Genomic DNA, 20,214 nt, shown 5'->3' with positions numbered 1-20,214 from the left:
TTGCTTTTCTCCTAATTTGCGAAGATTGTTTTTTTAAATAAAGATCATTGGTAACTTAAAAAAAAAAATAAGTTCCTGATTTAAGAGGAAAAAAATTGAGGATTAATGACTTTAAACCAATCTTCAGCACATACAATTCAATGGCATAACTCACTGCTGCATTTCCAACTAAATAATTTAACAAGAATGAATATAAATCATAGAAAAATTGTATTCAGAGTTCTTGATGTATGTAAGGACACATGGAATAGTAGGATTGAAAGATAAAATGTGGTCTCCCATGAACTTTCTGAAGATGTGTATATACATTAGGCAGACTCTTTTGTCCTATTTTTAAAGTAAATAAGGAGGGTGGGGGAAGAGTCATCATTCCTTAAGTAGCTGCCTAGACTTTTCAACTTGAGATCAGAGGGCTCTCTGTACCCTGTTGTCGGAGGAAGTGTGTTGGGGAGTGGTTCAGAAACACCACTTTGACTGCTAAAAACTGGATGACGGGGGAATTTTGCCTCACCTCTAAGTCTCTTACTAGACAGATGAGACCCTTGGACATCTGGGCTTTCTTTGCAGATGTTTGTGCTGGAGTGTAAGGTGTGTGTCAGCCTGATGTTAATTGCTCTAGCAGGGCTGTAAGGAGGCTGAATCACCAAAGGACAATCCGGAAGGAAGAGAATGCAATTGGTAGATTCAGATTACAATACTTGTTTTCTGACCTTGGGGGAGCCGCACACAATAAGAAAAAAGAAAGGAATTTAGAGTGACAGCTGTTTCTGGGAAGCCAGGCTTTGTACCTCCTGTGGGGATATACCAAGGCAATGAGGAGATAATGAGAGGATTGCTTTACAAAATCATAGGTTGAAATAAGTAAGTGCAATATTGGTGAGCCCACAATACGGGTCTGTGGAAATATGTAACACACAATGCACATTATCTGTTAAAAGTGACCTTTTTAAGCTTGATTAATGGTTGTTAAGTTGTACAAGAAAGAGACCTGATGTTGTATTGGACAGGAGGATAACTCTACATAATGATAATGTACTACTACATATTTTTCTAAAACAAAAGAGTTAAGGGATTTCAAATTTTTAAAAAAGATTTATTTATTTATTTGAAAGTCAGAGTTACACAGAGAGAGAAGCAGAGGCAACGAGGGAGAGGTCTTCTAACTGCTGGTTCACTCCCCAATTGCCCGCAGCTGGAGCTGCACCCATCTGAAGCCAGGAGCCTCCTCCGAATCTCCCACGTGGGTGCAGGGCCCCAAAGACTTGGGCCATCCTCTACTGCTTTCCCAGGCCATAACAGAGAGCTGGATTGGAAGTGGAGCACCTGGGACTTGAACTGGTGCCCATCACCTGGGATGCTGGCACTAGAGGCAGTGGTTTTACCCACTATGCCACAGCACCGGCCCCTCAAATGTTTCATCATAAAGAAATGATTAATGTTTGAGGAAATGGATTTGTTTTATCTTTACTTAATACATGTGTCACAACACCAAAGGTACCCCATAAATACATGCACTTTTTCTATATCAGTTTAAAATCAAATACTTTTTAAATGACCTTTATAACAATCACAACTTAAGGTTTGGAAGTCAATATTCAAGAACTTTTCTGCTAAATATGTTTACCTCAGGGTTACTACTTTGCTCTTTAAAGTTTTTGTTAGATCAATGGGAGTTATCTCTATGCATTCTACTTATAAAATTCCATACATTTATTGAATTTCTGTAACTATGAGTATTTTTTCTTATTTTTACAGTTTAAATCATTTAAATTTATTCTTAGTACAGTACCTGTTTTTCCATTCACTCATATTCTCGTACTTCTGCTACAGTTACTGACAACAATGGCTAATATTTATGGTCTACCTCCTGTGTCTCATGCACTATGCTTGACTTCTCATCTCCCTGAATCATCCCAGTGACACTGGGTAGGCAATATTTATACCCTGTTAACAGACAGGGGAGGTTGGCACAGAGAGGGGGAAGTAATTGCCCAAGGTCACAGGGTGCTGACGTGAATTGAAGCTAGGTAACTTCAGCCCATCCATGAACCACTCTACACTCCCTGGCCAGGCTTTGCATGGTTATGGTCATGTGGAGATAGCTTTGGTCCCTTTTGACACTTACACAGGGCCCTTCTGTAACTCGAGTCAGCCAAGTCAGGTGCCTGAATTCCTATTGCCCAGAACAGCGCTGATCCTTGGAAACCCTGGCTTGATGAGGCAGCAAGGACTCCTCTCCAGGTGGAGGCAGGGAAGGAAGCTGCTCCTGGTCCACAGCTTGTGGGGGAGTGCAGGGTGGAGAGAGCGGTGCAACACAGTTATGATTCATTTCATTCCTTGCCACTGGAGAAGCGCTGGAGTGGCAAGTGTCTCTGACATTGTGTATCCTCATGAATTTTCCTGAGGAACTGAGAAAGTTGTACGAAGGTTGAAAGAGATGTTTAAAAGGCTGCATCCTTACTCTTGTTGTGCCATCTATATTTTCACAGTAAATACTGGTATTTAAGAGTTCAGAAAGTAACATAGTTTGGGACTTTATCTTTGCTCGTCGTGAACTATGTTAATGTGGCATGATTTCTTCTTGGCGTCAACATTACATCTGAAATACTCACATGTACCGTAGCAGTCTTTTAATTAGAGGTAGATATTTTTGCTCCTTTCTTTGACACAAGTTAAACATTTCCAAAAAAAAAAAAAAGAAAAAAACTGAAGGGGCAGGTGCTGTGGTGCAATGGATTAAGCTGCCATCTGCAGTACAGGCATCCCATATGGATGCCGCTTTACATCCCGTCTGCTCCACTTCTAATCCAGCTCCCTGCTAATGCGCCTGGGAAAGCAGTAGAAGATGGCCCATGTATTTGGACCCCTCCACCCAGGTGGAAGACCCAGAAGAAGCTCCTGGCTCCTGACTTCAGCCTGGCCCAGTGCCAGCCATTGCAGCCATTTGGGTAGTGAATCAGCAGACGGAAGATCTCTCTGTCTTTCTCCTTCTTGCTCTCTCTGTAATTCTGCCTTTCAAATAAATAAATAAATCTTAAAAAAAAAAAAAAAACTTGATAATAGGTCTAAGTCCCCTTCATCAGCAAATCTTTACTGGTTACCTACTGTGAGAGATTTGGCTAGATATTCACGAAACATGCTTGGTGGTATGAGCTGACAAAATGTATTCAGTCAATTCTTAGTCTTGTTGCTTTTAATTAAGATAGACTGTTCATTCTCCCCTGGAATTTGGTAGATATATAAACTTCGGTGCCACATCCATTTCTTGTCTGTTGAAAAATGCTTGGAAATTTTTTGTCCTTTATGGCTTATTTATAGGACAATAGATGTAAGTGACTTCTATGGCCTGTTACTTAATTCTAAAAGTACAAATATACATTTGGCACTTCTTGCTATAGCTAGCAAGAAGTGTTATTTTTTGATGTATGTGCAGATAATTTAAGGTGAATTCTAATAAATGTTCCCTACCATTTGTCTTGTCCAGTAGCTTCATTTTATAAGATTAAATGGTTCAAACTGATTGTATGTTGGTTTGCATCAAATTACTAAAGTATAATCTCTTATTAGTATAACTAAAGCTTGAGATAGCAAAGATAATTTTCAAACGTTTGTATGTATACATTTATGATTTTAGTGCTACTCAGGAATCTGTATTTTTCAGTTTTACGTTTGGAAGACAGATTCAGAATTCCACACTGGTTAGATAGATGGTATGCAACAAGTACAACATTAAATTAAAGTTTAGAGTTTTATTTGTGACTTTTCAATATCCAAATCCCTATATTATTGGGGGAGGGAAGGACAGTAAATATAAAAGTTTCTGCCAACACAAATTTTGGACTTTTTTCTTTCTGCATATCTTTGTAAACATCTTTCACTTGTGCAGCGGTATTGCACTTTGTACCCAAAAGAGGCTCAGGTCATATTCATTAATATTGATGGGTAACTCAGTAATTCAATTCTATTTTTATTGCTTCATGAGGACATTTGATAGCATTTGCTCTTGTCCAGTCATACCAATTATTTCCCCTTTCCCAAGCAAACTGTTCTAAATAATCCAAATGGCGCCATCTGTGTATTTTTTGTTTATTTTTAAAAAATGACATAATGGATATGATTTTTTTCTTGCATCCTATCCCTTGCCTATGGTTTAAATTTTCTCCTTCTCAAAGTACATCATTTTTTTAGCTCATTAAGAGTCAATGAATGGCAAGTCACTTCAATTTACGTATGTAAATGTCTTTATTTCTCCCTCATTTGTCAGTGATGGATTAACTGCACATCAGACTCAGAGTTGACATTCACTCTTCCTCTAGACTTTTGAAGTAACATTTCATGGCATTGCCTCTGTCATTGTTGAAATGTCTTTGGTTGGTTTCTTATTTCTTTGTGAATTACTTACTTTTTCCCCTTTTGCTTTTATGATTTTTTTTGTCTTTGGTGTCCCGCAGTTTTATTACACTGTGTTTGGAAGTAGATTTATATTTGTTTTCCTGTTGCAGGTGCTTGTGCTTCTTGAATTGGGCATTTATGTCTTCCTTCAATTCAGAAAAATTCTTAGCTATTCACTATGTGAATATTGTCATTTCTTTACTTTCCCTCTTCTCTTTTTCTAGAACCCCTCTCAGATGTATACTTGACCTTCTCATGCTATGTTAAATACTTTCTTATTCTTCTTTTATGATTTATACACCTTTGTTTATTGCCACTGCATTCTGGGAAATTTTCTTATATCTGTCTTTTAATTCATAATATTCTCTTGGGTTATGTCTAATCTGTTGTTTAACACTCAATTTTTGTAAATTTGATTATTATTTTTTTAAAAGAGCTCTCTTTTAAAACTTATTTTTATTTTTTAATTGTATTTTGTTCCTCTCTTAACTGTTGAAATCTTTACTTACTATATACTAAATTGATCTACTGTATATAAAGATAATTAAAAATGAATCTTGATATGAATGGGATGGGAGAGGGAGTGGGAGATGGGATGGTTGCAGGTGGGAGGGAGGATATGGGAGGGGAAAGCCACTATAATCCAAAAGTTGTACTTTGGAAATTTATATATTTTTTTTAAAAAGTTCATGATTTTTGTTTCATGGCTTCAATCACCTTAAAAATATTTTTTTCTGTTTTCTTGTAGACTACTGTTCTATTATATATCTATTTGGGGGCCTGTAGTTCTATTTGTGTAGGCTAACTTTTGCCTGTGGTAAATTGTTGTCCATGTACTTTGAAAATATTCATGTGAATTCTTTAATGGGACTTACTTTCCTGTGCGTCTTCCTGCAGCCATGGGTGTGTGTTGCTTCTCCAGCATGGCTCTGCTTGTGTGTCTTTATGTTGCCCCAGAGTTATCACTGTTTGGAGCTCATATTCTTTTGCTTCTTGGCTCTCTGCACCTGGCAGGTAAAATAAATATAAACCCCAAGCTCACCTAAAACCTTAGCCAGTGGTTTCAAATTCCTTATGAATATTTTTTTTCCTTGTTTTTGCTTAGAACTTAGGCAGAGGCCTCTGGAATATCTTCCATTTTCTGTGCTAGGGGATAGATTTTTCTTTGTCCAATATTCCTTTGGAACCAAACTTGAGATGGGGCATATTGTTTCCAATGTCCCACCTCCCCAGGCCCACAGCTTTATTTCCTGTCTCCCAGTAGATAACAAAAAAGCCTCCAGGATAATGAGACAAACATTCCTTTCCTCTGGGCAACCACTACACCACCTCTCCCCCTTCTTCTTTTCCTTTCACTGTGAGCTCATTTCTACATTTTTAAAATTTTTATTATTTATGTATTTGAAAGGCAAAGGGACAGAAAGAAAGGCAGAGAAACAGAGATCTCCCTTCCACTGGTTCACACCCCAAATGCCCACAACAGCTAAGACTGGCCCAGGCCAAAACTAGGAACCAGGAACTCCAAAACAGGAATCAGGAGCAGGACCCGAAGAGGCCAGAGGCAGGGCGAACCCAGGCACTCTGATAGGGCGTTCAGGCATCCCAAGCAACATCTTAACCACTGTCCCAAATGATGGTTTTTTTTTTAAAATGTTACTATCCCATTCAGCCTTACCAACTGGTTATTGCATGTGAGATTTTGGGTTTTCTTAGCCCATCTTACTGCGCAAGTCCTCTGCGGAATTCTTGGATGACCTCCCACGAAGCTAAAGCCAGGGTGGGCCTTTGCACAGTGAGGCTCATGTGCAAGCAGAGATTCCTAGGGCAAGTTGGGGTGCCCCAAGGTGAGTTAAAGGACAAGTGAGGGACTTGTCACTGATCCTGTCTGATGAATCTTCCCCTAAACACAGCTCTTTCCCTTATATTCCTTGCACAAAACCATTGCTCATTCTTGCACTCCTTGATTTGACCACAACCTGTCTCACTTCCACCATGAGCCTTTATGAACTCATGTTTCTTGCCTGCCACCAGTATGTGTGCATATTGGACTCTCTTCCTGGAGTGCCATTTGCCTCCTCATCCTCATCTCTACCAAGGCCCAACTCAGATACCTCACATCTTCCCTGGGGGCCCTATGCAATCATGTTCACGTCGGTACATACACTTACAGAACCCGTAAATCTCTACTTTGTTTAAAGTACCATCCGTTCTCTCTACTTTATGTAAAGTACCATCCGGTCTCTCAAGAAAACTGTTCTGTTGTTATTGAATTAATTAAGAATAAAAAATCATAGAGTATTGTAAGTTTTAAGGATACATTTTTTTTTTATTTGACAGATAGAGTCATAGACAGTGAGAGAGAGAGAGAGAGAAAGGTCTTCCTTCCATTGGTTCACTCCCCAAATGGCCGCTACGGCCAGCGCTGCGCCGATCTGAAGCCAGGAGCTTCTTCCCGGTCTCCCATGCGGGTGTAGGTGCCCAAGGACTTGAGCCATCCTCCACTGCCCTCCCGGGCCACAGCAGAGAGCTGGACTGGAAGAGGAGCAGCTGGGACTAGAACCCGGCGCCCATATGGGATGCTGGTGCCGTAGGCGGAGGATTAACCAAGTGAGCCACGGCGCCGGCCCCAAGGATACATTTTGAGCTCTGAAGCTTTCAGTTATGTGTATTTACTAGATTATAGTGTGAAATGTATTGCTATGAAGATGGGGCAGAGATTGTTTTTAAGTAAAAGAAATGCCATTTTAGCCTGTGAGTTCTTTGGAGGCAGTATCTGTGTCTGATGCATCTTGTCTCTCACACACACATCATGTCCATGTGTTTAGAACAGTGCTTTACATATCATAGATAATAATTGTCTTTTTACTTGTAAATGCCATTTTGAATGAATGAATGCATTTAGGAATGAATGAATAAAATAGGAATATAATAGCTTGAAGGGTGTGTCTTGCAGGCATCTGTGTGTTTTCCAAAGGTCATCTTGCCAACCTCTAAACTAACAATAATGGGTTTCGTTCTGTCCTTTGTTCTTGGCAGAGGAATGCCCTACAGTGTTCTGAATACAAGAGACTTTGATTCTCAACCTCTTGCCTTGGAGCATCTAAGTATACCTCATTATTCATCAGTATGTTCACCTCCCTCCAACCTCCACCTCACTAACAGCTAGAAAGTCAGGTTGACTCTTAGGGGTCAGACAGTCTCAGAACATTCACTCTAATTATTTGTAAGTCTGTTTTTGTAGCACCTATCACTGTAGTTAGAGGCATTTACCATCTCAATAAGCTCTTCTCCAAAAACAAGACTCTCTGGCATTTCAAAATTCAAGAGCACCCATCAGTTTTGACTTTGTAGACTGAATGGACAAGAAGAGATAAAGATCATTCACGCTGAACTAAATTTGAATCTTCATTCTACTTCTTTAATGTTAGATCGTTTTAGCTACCAGTCAACCTCCCTCTCGTCTCATTTGCAGAATGGGAGAAACAGTACCTAGTTCATAGGGTGATTGAGAAGATCAGTTGTATGTGGAGCACCAGATGTGATCCTGAGCCCCTGGCAGGCGCTCAGTCATCACCATCCTCATCGGGGAGCTGGGATCAACTAACCAAATCTGCTGTGTTTCCTTTTGGAATTTAGCCTGGGGTTTCCTCTCCTTGTGTTCACTCAATCTAAATGGAGACCTGAGTAGGGCAGTTAGCCCTGTGCTGTTGCCATTCATCAGCACAGTCAGATAGTTGAGTCAGAACTCAACCAGGGCCCTACCAGAGCACAGCCGAGGCTGCTTGAAGCAGGCCGGCCTGGGCGCTCCAGGTGGTTGAGTTCTAGGAGGTGACAGAGGCAAACAAATACAAGTACCCAAAGCTCAGAACTCCTGCCTCCTCACTGTATTTCCAGCAAAATAAGTGATGCTTACCTCTAGTGTGAATTGTGGAGATCAGGGCAATGAAACCAGGAATTTGAGGTGAGTCCACCTACAATAGGCTTCAGATGGGAAATTTCACATGTTTGGGGGGTAAAGGTCTCAGAGACAAGTAGGATGAGCATAGTGCCAGGTCACACTGCGAGTCTAGGTTGCCAAAATGTGCAAGGCAGCTTATCCAACTAAGTAAAACAAGTTCAGAAAATTGCAAGAATTTTCAACCACGCTTCTCTAGCATTCTATTTCGTCCATCTTCCTTCCTGTAAGTCAGCCAATACACCCAGGAAACTTGGTTTTTCATCATAACTCTGCCACTCACTTGTTCTTCTGGTGGTCACTTCAATGTAATCCATCATTGTTTTCTCGTCTATAAAATGGTAGCAGTCAGAGAGCCAATTTTAGCCCTAATATATCTGACAAAGGAGGTAAACATTTGCTCTCTCATCTTTGGGTATGTAGTCACTGTGGGGAGCAACTCGGACTAGACTAAGTTACTGGAATTAAGACTTATTCTATGCATCTGCTCTCCCACAATATGGCGCTGGGAGAGGAGAAAACAGCTTCTACACAGCTGCCTCCAGTTCAACCAATAAACAGCAGGACCTGCTCCTGATTGGAGGAGAGCAGCGTACTCGGCGTGTGGGTAGCAGAGTTGGGATTGGTGCAAGAGGACTATAAAGGAGGAGAGAGACAACATGCACCGGGAACATCTAAGGGGAACATCTATCTGAAGGAACACCTGTGCAGCCCCCGAGAGAGCCGGCCGGCGGTGTGCCGCTCCCCTGCGGAAGTGGGGAAAGTGGCAGGGGGAACCGCCCTTCCACGGAGGTGGAAGGGACGGCAGCCAACCCGGGAAGAACCAGCAGCAAACCCGGGAAGGGCCGAGCAGACAAAAGAACAGCGCAGGGTCCTGTGTCGTTCCTCCGTGAAGAGGGGGAGCGACATAATGGTGCCGTGACTCGGATAGGAAGCCTAGGCAGGGTTTAGTGTCATTCCTCCACAAAGAGGGGGAGCGACAGTCATGGCTTAGTGAATCTGCCCTGGCTTAATCTTCCATTGTCCCTTCGAGGTGCTGCAATGGATGCTAAATCAGGGGTCAGGCCAAGGATTCCATCTGGATCTAGGCTATCAGCATCAATTGTCAACAGGAAGAAGACATTCTAATGCCCGAGTCATGCAGAAAGAGACTCATTTATTCTCGTTCCATTTTGAAGCCTGGAAATAGGACAAGATCTGAATGACTTCAAGGGAAGACAGCACACCTGACTTTCCTCTTCTCCCTCAGCAGAGATGCAGTCAGGGAAGGGGCGGTGCTCATCTTCCTCTACCATCCCAGAGTGTAAGCACACATTTATGATGCAAGGTGGTGTGAAAATGGGAATGTTTCATTGTTGGAATTGCTGGAGACTGATAGACCCTTACTCATCAAAATTAGTTAATGAACAAGATGTAGGCAGGACCTTTCAGACACTGCCTCTGTGCTGAGTTTGGGTCACACGTGTGGGCTCTCAGACATCGAAGGTGCTGTGTTGTGTCAGAATGGAGGCTTAAAAATAACATAATGTGATCAATTGCTTGCTGGCATGAAAGACCAATGGAGGGAACAGCTGTTTCAAAATAAGACTATAAGTTAACTAGAAGTAACCCAGCATTTTTTCTTGGGTAACAAATTGAAGAGTGCAGGATGCCAAATTCTCCTTAGCCACCCAGTATGACTCTAATGAAGTACGTCACGCCATAAGACCAACCTGTATGAACATCAGACGTGGCCAGCTGGCACACACTCTTAGAAAGGCCAGGCAGTTAGCTAATGAGGGCATTACCGCGTGCTAATGCTGTTCCAGGTTCAGGCACTAGGGTCTGTCAACAAATCTTTTTTCCTTGGCCCTGTGTCTCGGGTGCTGATGTTACAGAGCTGAGTTCAGGACAACTTTCCATTTCACCTTGAAGTTATACAGGCCATTGTGTTTTTCCAGTGACACTGCTGGCACCACCAACAAACTGTTAGGAACAATGGCTCTGGTTGTCTGATGAATTTGTGGCTCCAAGTCATCAAGGTCTTGGGCAATTGAAGTACACACTAAGCCCAGCTTCCTCTTTGGGTATTTAAACCCTATCTGATAAGCAGAAACATTTGATTTTGATTTTGGAACCATATGGAGATAAAACATTCATCCCTGGCCTTGTGTTTCATGCTTGACTTGTTTGTAAATATCTAGATATCAGAAAACATCAGATCGCTTCCCCTTTTTTAATATTCAAGGAATATGGGAACTGGTAAGTCCCACTGTCCTCAAGAACAGAAGGACTACCTCTAATCAAGTTTGGGTCTTTGTAGTGTGGATCTTTGTGAAATCTACCGTAATTAATCGAGTTGGAAGCCTTATAACCACTCACTAACTTCAGCCCTTGGATAGTGCATGACTGTATTTCATCAAACCCACGTTTGCAGCGTGGTGGTTTTCTGCACTGTCATACGCGCCAGTCTTCCTGTGCTGAGCACATGGTACGTGTCTGTTGACTAAGGGTGTGTAAATACCAGAAACACCAGCCTAAATGTCTCTGTGTTCCATGGATTCCAGTCAGCTTCCCAGAGGACAATCAGCTAATCTTTTTAGCCAAACTCTTCTTTAAATAGAGGTTGCTGTTGCCTCAATAAAGCTAATAGGGGAAATATAAAAAGAATAAAAAATACTTTATAGATTTAGCTCCCTGTTGAGTGCAGTGATAGAATCAAAGTAATGTTGCCCTGACTGGAGAATAAGAAGCAGTGCTGTTCACCTGGGGAATATTTGTATCATGCTTGACAAAGTACTGGCTGCTTTTCAAATTATAAATAGATAAATAATAACTTTCAAAATCACTGTTTCTTAGCAAAGCAGCTTAGCTTGGCACCTTCCTTACTTATTCTATGAAGACATTCCCCAGAAACCTGAAAACTCACCCAACCCAGAAACAAAGCATAGTTGGTGGCTAACATCAGAGATAATTGTTGAAAAGGTTCATTTAGGCCGGTGCCGCCGCTCGCTAGGCTAATCCTCCGCCTTGCGGCACCGGCACACCGGGTTCTAGTCCCGGTCGGGGCGCCGGATTCTGTCCCAGTTGCCCCCCTTCCAGGCCAGCTCTCTGCTATAGCCAGGGAGTGCAGTGGAGTATGGCCCAAGTGCTTGGGCCCTGCACCCCATGGGAGAACAGGATAAGTACCTGGCTCCTGCCATCAGATCAGCGCGGTGCGCCGGCTGCAGCTCACCGGCCGTGGCGGCCATTAGAGGGTGAACCAACGGCAAAAGGAAGACCTTTCTCTCTGTCTCTCTCTCTCTCTCACTGTCCACTCTGCCTGTCAAAAAATAAATAAATAAATAAATAAATAAAAATAAAAAATTTTAAAAAAAAAGGTTCATTTAGCTGCAGGATGAGGTAAGCTCACAAATTGCTTGTTTCTGCACAAGGTTCAATTCAGAGTTTGTTTTCCTTATGATTAATATGCTTGGAATCATATAGTTGAAAAACTTCTCTTTTAGCGCCTAAATGGGACTTTTCAGCTGTGAAATGAGATTTTAATACACCACCATAGTGAAAATCCAGTTGAGCCATAGAGCAGATAAGCCATGAGAGAAGTTTCATGAAGTAATAGAAAATATCAAAAGGGCTATTTACTTCAATATAATGATGTCCAATTCAATCCATCCATGGGTAAGACCATAATTTTGATGTCCAGTGATTTGTTTGTGGGAGATTATCGAAGTTTGCTCTTAAAGATTCAAAATTGGATAGTTAGTCCTCAAGTTATTGTCAGTTCTTTTTGATTATTCACTTAATTTAACAATGTACAGAGGTATTATTTTTAAAATAAATAAGAAATCATTTGAAAATATGTCATACTGGCAAGAAATGAGAATTAACCACATTCAGTAATAATAGTTTTATAGTAATAATAGTACTGAAGGCTCATTCCTTATGATCACTGTGACACAATTTTGCTATTTCCAAACAACATTTTGCATTTTAATATTCCTGAAAGTAGTCAATACAACTTTAGACAGAAGCCTAAATTATAATCAGCACAAGTTTTGATTTCCACAGGTGTGGGGAGTAACTCGGACTAGACTGTTACTGGAATTAAGACTTATTCTATGCATCTGCTCTCCCACAATATGGCGCTGAGAAGGGAGTAACAACTTCTATGCAGCTGCCTCTCGCCAACTTGAGTGATGACCTGCAGGAGCTGATCCTGCTCCTGATTCGAGGAGAGCAGCATACTCGGCGTGTGGGTAGCAGAGTTGGGATTGGTGGAAGAGGAGAGAGACAACATGCACCAGGAACATCTATCTGAAGGAACACCTGTGCAGCCCCCGAGAGAGCCGGCCAGCGGTGTGCCGCTCCCCCTCGGAAGTGGGGAAAGTGGCAGGGGGAACCGCCCTTCCACGGAGGTGGAAGGGACGGTAGCCAACCCGGGAAGAACCAGCAGCAAACCCAGGGAGGGCCGAGCAGACGAAAGAACAGCGCAGGGTCCTGTGTCGTTCCTCCGCGAAGAGGGGGAGCGACACAGGTCATTCTAATAATAGTAGCACTTGTGACTCATTAGATACTTTTTAAAAAAGATTTATTTCTTTGTTTGAAAGAGTGACAGAGAGAGAGAGACACAGAGTGATATCTTCCATCTACTAGTTCATTCCCCAAATCCCTGCAACAATTAGATGTAGGCCAAGTCAAAACCAGGAGCCAGGAGTTCCATCCTGGTGTTCAACATGGGTGGCAGGTGCCCAAGCACTTGGGCCATCTTCCATTGCTGTCCTTGGTGCATAACCACGAAATTTGATCAGAAATGGAGTAGCCAGGACTTGGACCAGCACTCCAGGAGGGCATGCTGGCACTGCAAGTAGCAGCTTAACCTGCTGCATCAGAATACGGGCCCCTGTTGGATATTTTTTCTTGTCACCTATGGATGTAAGCCATATATTCCAACTTCAAATATTTCTAGAAAGACATAATTACTTTTGATATTTCCCGATGCCTTTGGAAATTTCTACATAACTCCTAAGTTGTAATCGCATAGATTGAAGGAAGGTGGGGTTGGAGTGTTCCAGTAGGCTTTTCCACGATGACTCAGCCTTGGGGAACACATTTAAGGAGAAAGGCTAACCCATGGAGGCCACAGAGAAGGGGTGCCTAAAAATGTGGGGGAACAGGTGGGAGGTGCAGTGACGCAGGTGATAACACAGGGCTGGGTGTTTGGCCTAGCAGGAAGACACCAGTTAAGGTACCCGCATCCAACATCAGAATGCCTGGGTTCAACTCCTGGCTCTGGCTCCCGATCACAGCCTCCTGCTGATGTGGGCTCTGGGGGGCAGCAGGTGATGGCTCAACCACTTGTGCCAATGTTTTGGCCTGACCCAGCCCTGCCGTGTAGTGAATTTGGCGAGTAAACCAGAAGATGGGAACACTTCCTCTCTCTCTCTCTCTCTCTCTCCTACATCTGTTTCTGTGCCTCTCAAATTTTGAAAAACAAACATGTGGAAAGACAGAGCAATCAGTAGTAACATTGAAGCTGAGGATCCAGGAAGAACAGGCAAGTGCTGAGAGATGGCCACCAGATTTATCATTTGGCAAATTACGAGGGTTTTTAGGGAGGCTCTTTCTCCTGGCGAGAGAAAAGCCACATTGCAAGGGGTTAGAGAAAGCACGGAGAGGAAGGGAAGGCAGCAAGTGGCGGTTTCGTGAGAGGACTGAAATCGAGACGAGAACTAGGTGGGAAGCCACAGCCCCCGGTTGGCATGTGGTCAAGGAGGACACCGCGTGGAGTGGCTGCAGTGTGTTGGCAGCTGAGAGGCAGACAGGAGGGAGGAGCTGCTGAGGGAGCACCATCCCAGGGTAGGCAGGAAGAGATCTCTGACTCGTGCTCAGTCTGTTTGCTGCACAGAGCGGGCATAGGGGGCGGGAGGGGTGTATCACCACAAATACACAAATACAAAATCCCATGGGGCTGACGCTGCGGTGCAGTGGGTTAAACTGCTGCCTGTGATGCTGGCATCCCATATAGGTTCTGGTTCTAGTCCCAGCCGCTCCACTTCACCCCCAGCAAATGCACCTGGGAAAGCCGGGGAAAATGGCCCAAGTCCTTGGGCCCCTGACACCTGTGTGGGAGACCCAGATGGAGTTACAGTCTCCTGACTTTGGCCGGTACCAGCCCTAGCTGTTGAGGCCATTTAGGGAGTGAACCAGCAGTTGGAAGATACCTCTGTCTCTCTCTTTCCCTGTCTCTGTCACTCCACCCTTCACATAAATAAAATCTTTTAAAAAATAAAAAGTACTTTATTTTAAAAAATCCAACAAATAGAATGTCACCCAGTAACAAACTAGTGAAGGTTCTATTTTACACTTCTTGGTAACTACTATAGTTTGTTTCTGTTTGTTTTTTTGTTTTGTTTTGTTTTTAAAGCCTATGAGAGCTACTCTTTTGTTCAGTTAAATTGAAGATTAACATTGTAGCCAAATTTAATTGATTTTTCCTCTCCACTGTTCAAATAATGGATTTGTGCCTGGCAATGTTCAATTTGGCCAAGAAATAGGCTCCACTAAGATGAGCAAAGCCAGCTACAAATGGGAAAGATTTGCTCCAGAGTTTTTAGTTTAAAACTGAATGCTAAAACTATTTTTCCATATTTCTAGCAATTTTCCCATTTCATATCATAGCAGCATCTTACCTGTTAGTACCTTTAACTTAGATGAGATACTTTCTGTATTATTCTCTCTCTCTCTCTCTCTCTCTCTCTCTCTCTCTTCCTCTCTTTTAAGGTTTATTTTATTTGACAGGCAGAGTTACAGAGAGGCTGCGGGGGGCAGGTATTCCATCCATTGGTCCACTCCCCAGATGGCCACAATGGCGGGAGCTGGGCTGATCTGAAGTCAGGAGCCAGGAACTTCTTCTGGATCTCCCACAGGGGTGCAGGGGCCCAAGCACTTGGATCATCTTCAACTGCTTTCCCAGGCCATAGCAGAGAGCTAGATCAGAAGTGGAGCAGCTGGGACTTGAACCAGCACCTCTATGGGATGTCGGCACTGCAGGCATTGGCTTTACCCACTACACCACAGCACTTGCCCCTCTATATTATTCTCTTGATCTTGAGTTTTTTCCCCAGTGTTTGGGGGTGAAAATAGACATGTATTGCTCTGCTTACAGATATTTATCTTAATAACCAAATAGAATAAAAGAGTCAGGCTGAACAGGGGTTCAGGCTGAACAAGGGCCCCCACGGTTGAGTGCTGACAGTGCTAGATGAAATGACCTCAGTGTCATTCCAACAGTTAAGTCCACAGAGCTTGCAGAAGCTGCTGTCGCGCAGGGAAGGGAAAGTTCACGGTGCAGCATCCACACCTGTTCGGAAGAAGGGGCGTCTGAAATCTCACTAACTGCTCAGACCAGACGTGTGTAATATAAATTTCACTATCAGAGCTATCAATGTCTTCAGTGGATTACCTGTCAACGTATTCTTTCAATTAAAGGCACTGTGTAGTTTCCTGACTGGAGGAGTTTAGTGGTCGATTGTTTGGTTGTTGTTTTTACCTTGTCTTTATAGCCACTTCAGCATTAAATTAAAAGGTTTCCTCTAAATTATATATTACAAGTCAAAGTCAGTGTAGTACTTTTTTTTTTTTTTTTTTTTTTTGAGAAGGGCAATTTACTCTTTATAATTTGTTTTTCTGTTTCCTGTAAGACAACTTCCTGGTTACACTTTGAAGCTTCCAGAAAGCTGAGGTAAAAGCTTTAATTAGTGTTAGTGGGAGTGTGCATGGCCCCAGGAAGGTACATGGGGACTTAGTTTTCACTCCTGACCATTATGGAAGAGGTAACACATTTCACCTTAAGTGATTCCAATAATTATGTGAAGAGAACGTCTCATCAGCCAGCTACTGAATGCTTTGTGCCATTTGTCTTTCAGTTCTGTGAGGTAGGTTGGTATTCTTTATCCTCATTTCACCCAGATGATAACTGAAACTTAGAGAGATGAAGTGAGGTCCATGTGTTGTAAATAAAGGACCTAGGACTCGAACTCAGATCTCTCAGACTGCAAAGTCCATGCACTTGATTCCCATACCCAACTACTGTCGTCATTAAAAGACAAACATCTTGAGGAAAGTTGGTGATGACTCAACAAATCCAATATTCCCGCTTTAACTCCACTAGCACTGATGGGTTTAAACCAGTTTTGCGAAATATCTTGGAGCTTTGTAGGTGAGTGAAATCTCACTCACGTGGGCACGCTGGAGATTTTGAGAGACCGCTACAAAGTGAGAAGTAGAAAGTGATTCACTGGATGCTTGCCATGTATCCTCAACTCAGACGCCCTTTGATAGCTAAGACTCTTCAGACGTGTAACTGCCCTTGACTGCCTGCCACTTGCGCCCTGTCTCTTCTCCCCGGAGGTGGAATCACCTGTTCTCCAGCGTTCCACCCAGCAGGCAGCATTGACACTCTGTGAAACCCCAAGTCACTGCAGAGTGATGAAGAAGCAAAACGAGGAGTAGCAATGCTCGTCCTGCATTTGTTCCATGGCTGTTGGTGGGACCTGGCAGCACCCATTTTCACTTCCTTCATCTCCATAGCTGTGAATCAGTTGGTTTTACAGAGGCTTTCAGATGTTATTGTATCCTTGACGTATATAAGAAATGCTTTCCAATTTAATTTCTCAGTTTGTCTTCTCGTACAATCAACTGCATCTGTTGCTAGTTTAATTGTTCTTCTTGGTTCTCGTCTACTTTTTCTATGTACTCTCCCACTAGTGTAGCCTAGATAGTATGTATTTTTTTATTATTTTTTGACAGGCAGAGTGGACAGTGAGAGAGACAGGGAGAAAGGTCTTCCTTTTGCCATTGGTTCACCCTCCAATGGCTGCTACAGCCGGCGCACCGCGCTGATCCAAAGTCAGGAGCCAGGTACTTTTCCTGGTCTCCCATGCGGGTGCAGGGCCCAAGTACTTGCCCACTTACTCCACTGCACTCCCAGGCCATAGCAGAGAGCTGGCCTGGAAGAGGGGCAACCAGGACAGAATCCAGTGCCCCGACTGGGACTAGAACCCGGGGTGCCGGCACCGCAGGTGGAGGATAGCCTATGGAGCCGCGGCGCCGGCCCTAGATAGTATATTTTGAAGAGCAAAGGTCCACTTTATTTTAGATGACTATACATTTCTAAGCAGTATATTCTACAAATGAGACAGAGCAGTTAATTCATAAGGTTCCTAATGAAGCTTCAGATACTCAGAATGAGCCCACCTTTTCTTCAAGTTCAAGACTCTTTAGTGTGGGCATGGGGGCTTGCATCTGCCTTAGGTATACAACCAATTTTCAAAAAGTTCATAGAAAAGCTATATTATTTTTAAAAAATCATTACATAGATTTCAAAAAACTTTTGCACCAAAAGAAACCTTTCAATTCCATTTCCCCACAAACTTCCTGAAATGTCCTTTTATGATCTTTGTAAGTAGAGGAGTTTGGAGAAGTAAGGCAGCCAAAGGGTCTGTGAGTAGTTAAATGTAACTTGGCTCTTTGTAGTGCACCTGCATTGGCTAAAGTAAAACTTGTGATTTTTTGATATATAGCTTTTATATAGTTTCTAATACTAAACCAAATTTTGGGTCAGAATTAACTTTCACAGCAAATGAAAAATATGAGTAAGGATGAGTAATTATAAAAGTTCTCCTGGAAGGTCCGTTGAGCCTTCCCAATGTAAACAGAGATGTAATAATTAGGGAGAATTATTTCTGTAGACCCTTGTCAGTACACATATTATTTGTGCAAAGGGTTAAATGTGGGTGCATGTCAACTCACATGCCAAAAATTCATCAGTTAGGCATAATAAATGTGTGATTGGAAGTTTGTCCCTTAACACCAATGTAATAAATAGATCCTATTCTCTTTCTAAAACTAAGGATTTTATATAGTGTGTTCTCTTCCATGTTTCTTATTATCTGTCAACTCCCAAGATAAATACTAAAAATTTCCAAATAAACTCCCTATTTTTTATTATGTGGTTACCTTTGAAAACACAGAGCCACTTTTTTTCAATTGACAAATTAAAAATTATATATCATTATGGGATACAACATAATTTTTTAGTATATGTGTACATTGCAGAGTAAATCAAACTGGTAAACATAGCAGTCAACTCATGCATTTATCTTTGTATGATAAAATCATTTAAAATCTCCTTTGTTAGCAATTTACAAGCATGCAGTAAGTGTTAACCCATTTAGGGTTCTATAAACAGCTGCCATGGGGCCGGTGCCATGGCTCACTTGGTTAATCCTCTGCCTGCGGCACCAGCATCCCATATGGGCGCTGGGTTCTAGTCCCGGTTGCTCCTCTTCCAGTCTAGCTCTCTGCTGTGGCCCGGGAGGGCAGTGGAGGATGGCCCAAGTGCTTGGGCCCTGCACCTGCATGGGAGACCAGGAGGAAGCACCTGGCTCCTGGCTTCGGATCGGCACAGCACCGGCCATGGCGGCCATTTGGGGAGTGAACCAATGGAAGGAATACCTTTCTCTCTGTCTCTCACTGCCTGTAACTCTACTTGTCAAATTAATAATAATAATAATAATAATAATAAAAAGTTGCTATAACCTGGGTAATTTCTAAAGCACAGAAATGCATTGCTCACAGTTCTGGAGGCGGGGGCATCCCACACCAAGGCAGCAGTGCGTTCAGTGTGGACTGAGGGCCTGTGCCTCAGAGCTGGAGCCTTGTCACGGCACCCTCACCTGCTCGCCCTAGGGCCTGTTCTATAAGGGCACTAATCCCATCCAGGAGAATTCTGCCCTTGGGATCTGATCATCTCCCACAGACTCCACTTTCTAAAACCATCACCTTAGGGGCTCAGTTTCAATATGTGAATTTCAGAGACGCATTCAGACCACAGCACAATATGTTACTATTAACAACAGTCACCATGCGATCCAATAGATCTCCAAAACTTATTCCTCTTAACCAACCCAAACTCTGTCATTCTCAATGTTAACATCAGAGTTAACAGTTATTCCAGATAATTAGGCCTAAATACAATTTCTGATTTATTATTCAGCTTTCTAATTCTGCATTTCAACAAGAGATAGACTTTGGAATTGGACACACCTGGGTTTGAATCCCAACGTGGATTCCTAATCAGCTAGATTACCTACAGCTTTGCAGCTCACAGTGTTGTCCAGGGACCTGCATTATCAGCATCACCTGGGGGCTTGGTAGGACTTCAGGCTCTCTGCGATGCCCCAGAGATCTCTATACCCTTTGACCAATATCTCCCCCATCTGTCACCCTTACCCCAACCAGCCCGTGGTAACCACCAGTCTACTCTCTGCTTGTATGAGTTTAACGGTTTTAAATTCCACATGTGAGATTGTATAGTATACATCTCTCTTTGGCTGGCTTTTATCATTTTGTATCATATCCTCCAGTTTGTCCATGCTGTCACAAGTGCCAGTGTTTCCTTTTTTAAAAAAAGCTGACTAGTATTCCATTGTGCATATAAGTCACATTTTTCTTACCCATGCATCCTCAACTAGACCATTCTGCCAATTCCTTATCTTGGCTATTGCCAATAAAGCCACAGTGAGCATGGGCATGCAGCAATCTTTTTACTATATTTCATTTCCTTTGGAAGTAACATTGCTGAATCATATGTAGTCCTACTTTTAGTTTTCTTGAGTAACCTCCGTACTGTCTTCCGTAATTGTTGTACTAATTTACATTCCCACCCACAATATAAGAGTACCCTTTTCTCCACATCCTTGCCATCACTTGTCATCCTTTTGTTTTTGTTTCTTGTTTTCTTTTTGGTAAGTCCTTCTGATAGGGAAGAGGCTGTATTTCATTGCATTTTTAATTTGCATTTCCCTGAGCATTCTATCCTTAATGTG

At 42.5% G+C, this 20,214-nt stretch overlaps 1 protein-coding gene across 7 annotated transcripts in view; it reads left to right on the top strand.

Annotated features, from left to right (window-relative positions):
- The window catches only part of FRY (FRY microtubule binding protein), a 492,126-nt gene that overhangs the window by 267,134 nt on the left and 204,778 nt on the right, over positions 1–20,214 (top strand). The window lies entirely within an intron of this gene.

Source organism: Oryctolagus cuniculus, chromosome 9 (assembly GCF_964237555.1).
Source record: "Oryctolagus cuniculus chromosome 9, mOryCun1.1, whole genome shotgun sequence".
Classification (NCBI taxonomy): domain Eukaryota; kingdom Metazoa; phylum Chordata; class Mammalia; order Lagomorpha; family Leporidae; genus Oryctolagus; species Oryctolagus cuniculus.
This window is presented reverse-complemented; position numbering and strand designations above follow the sequence as displayed.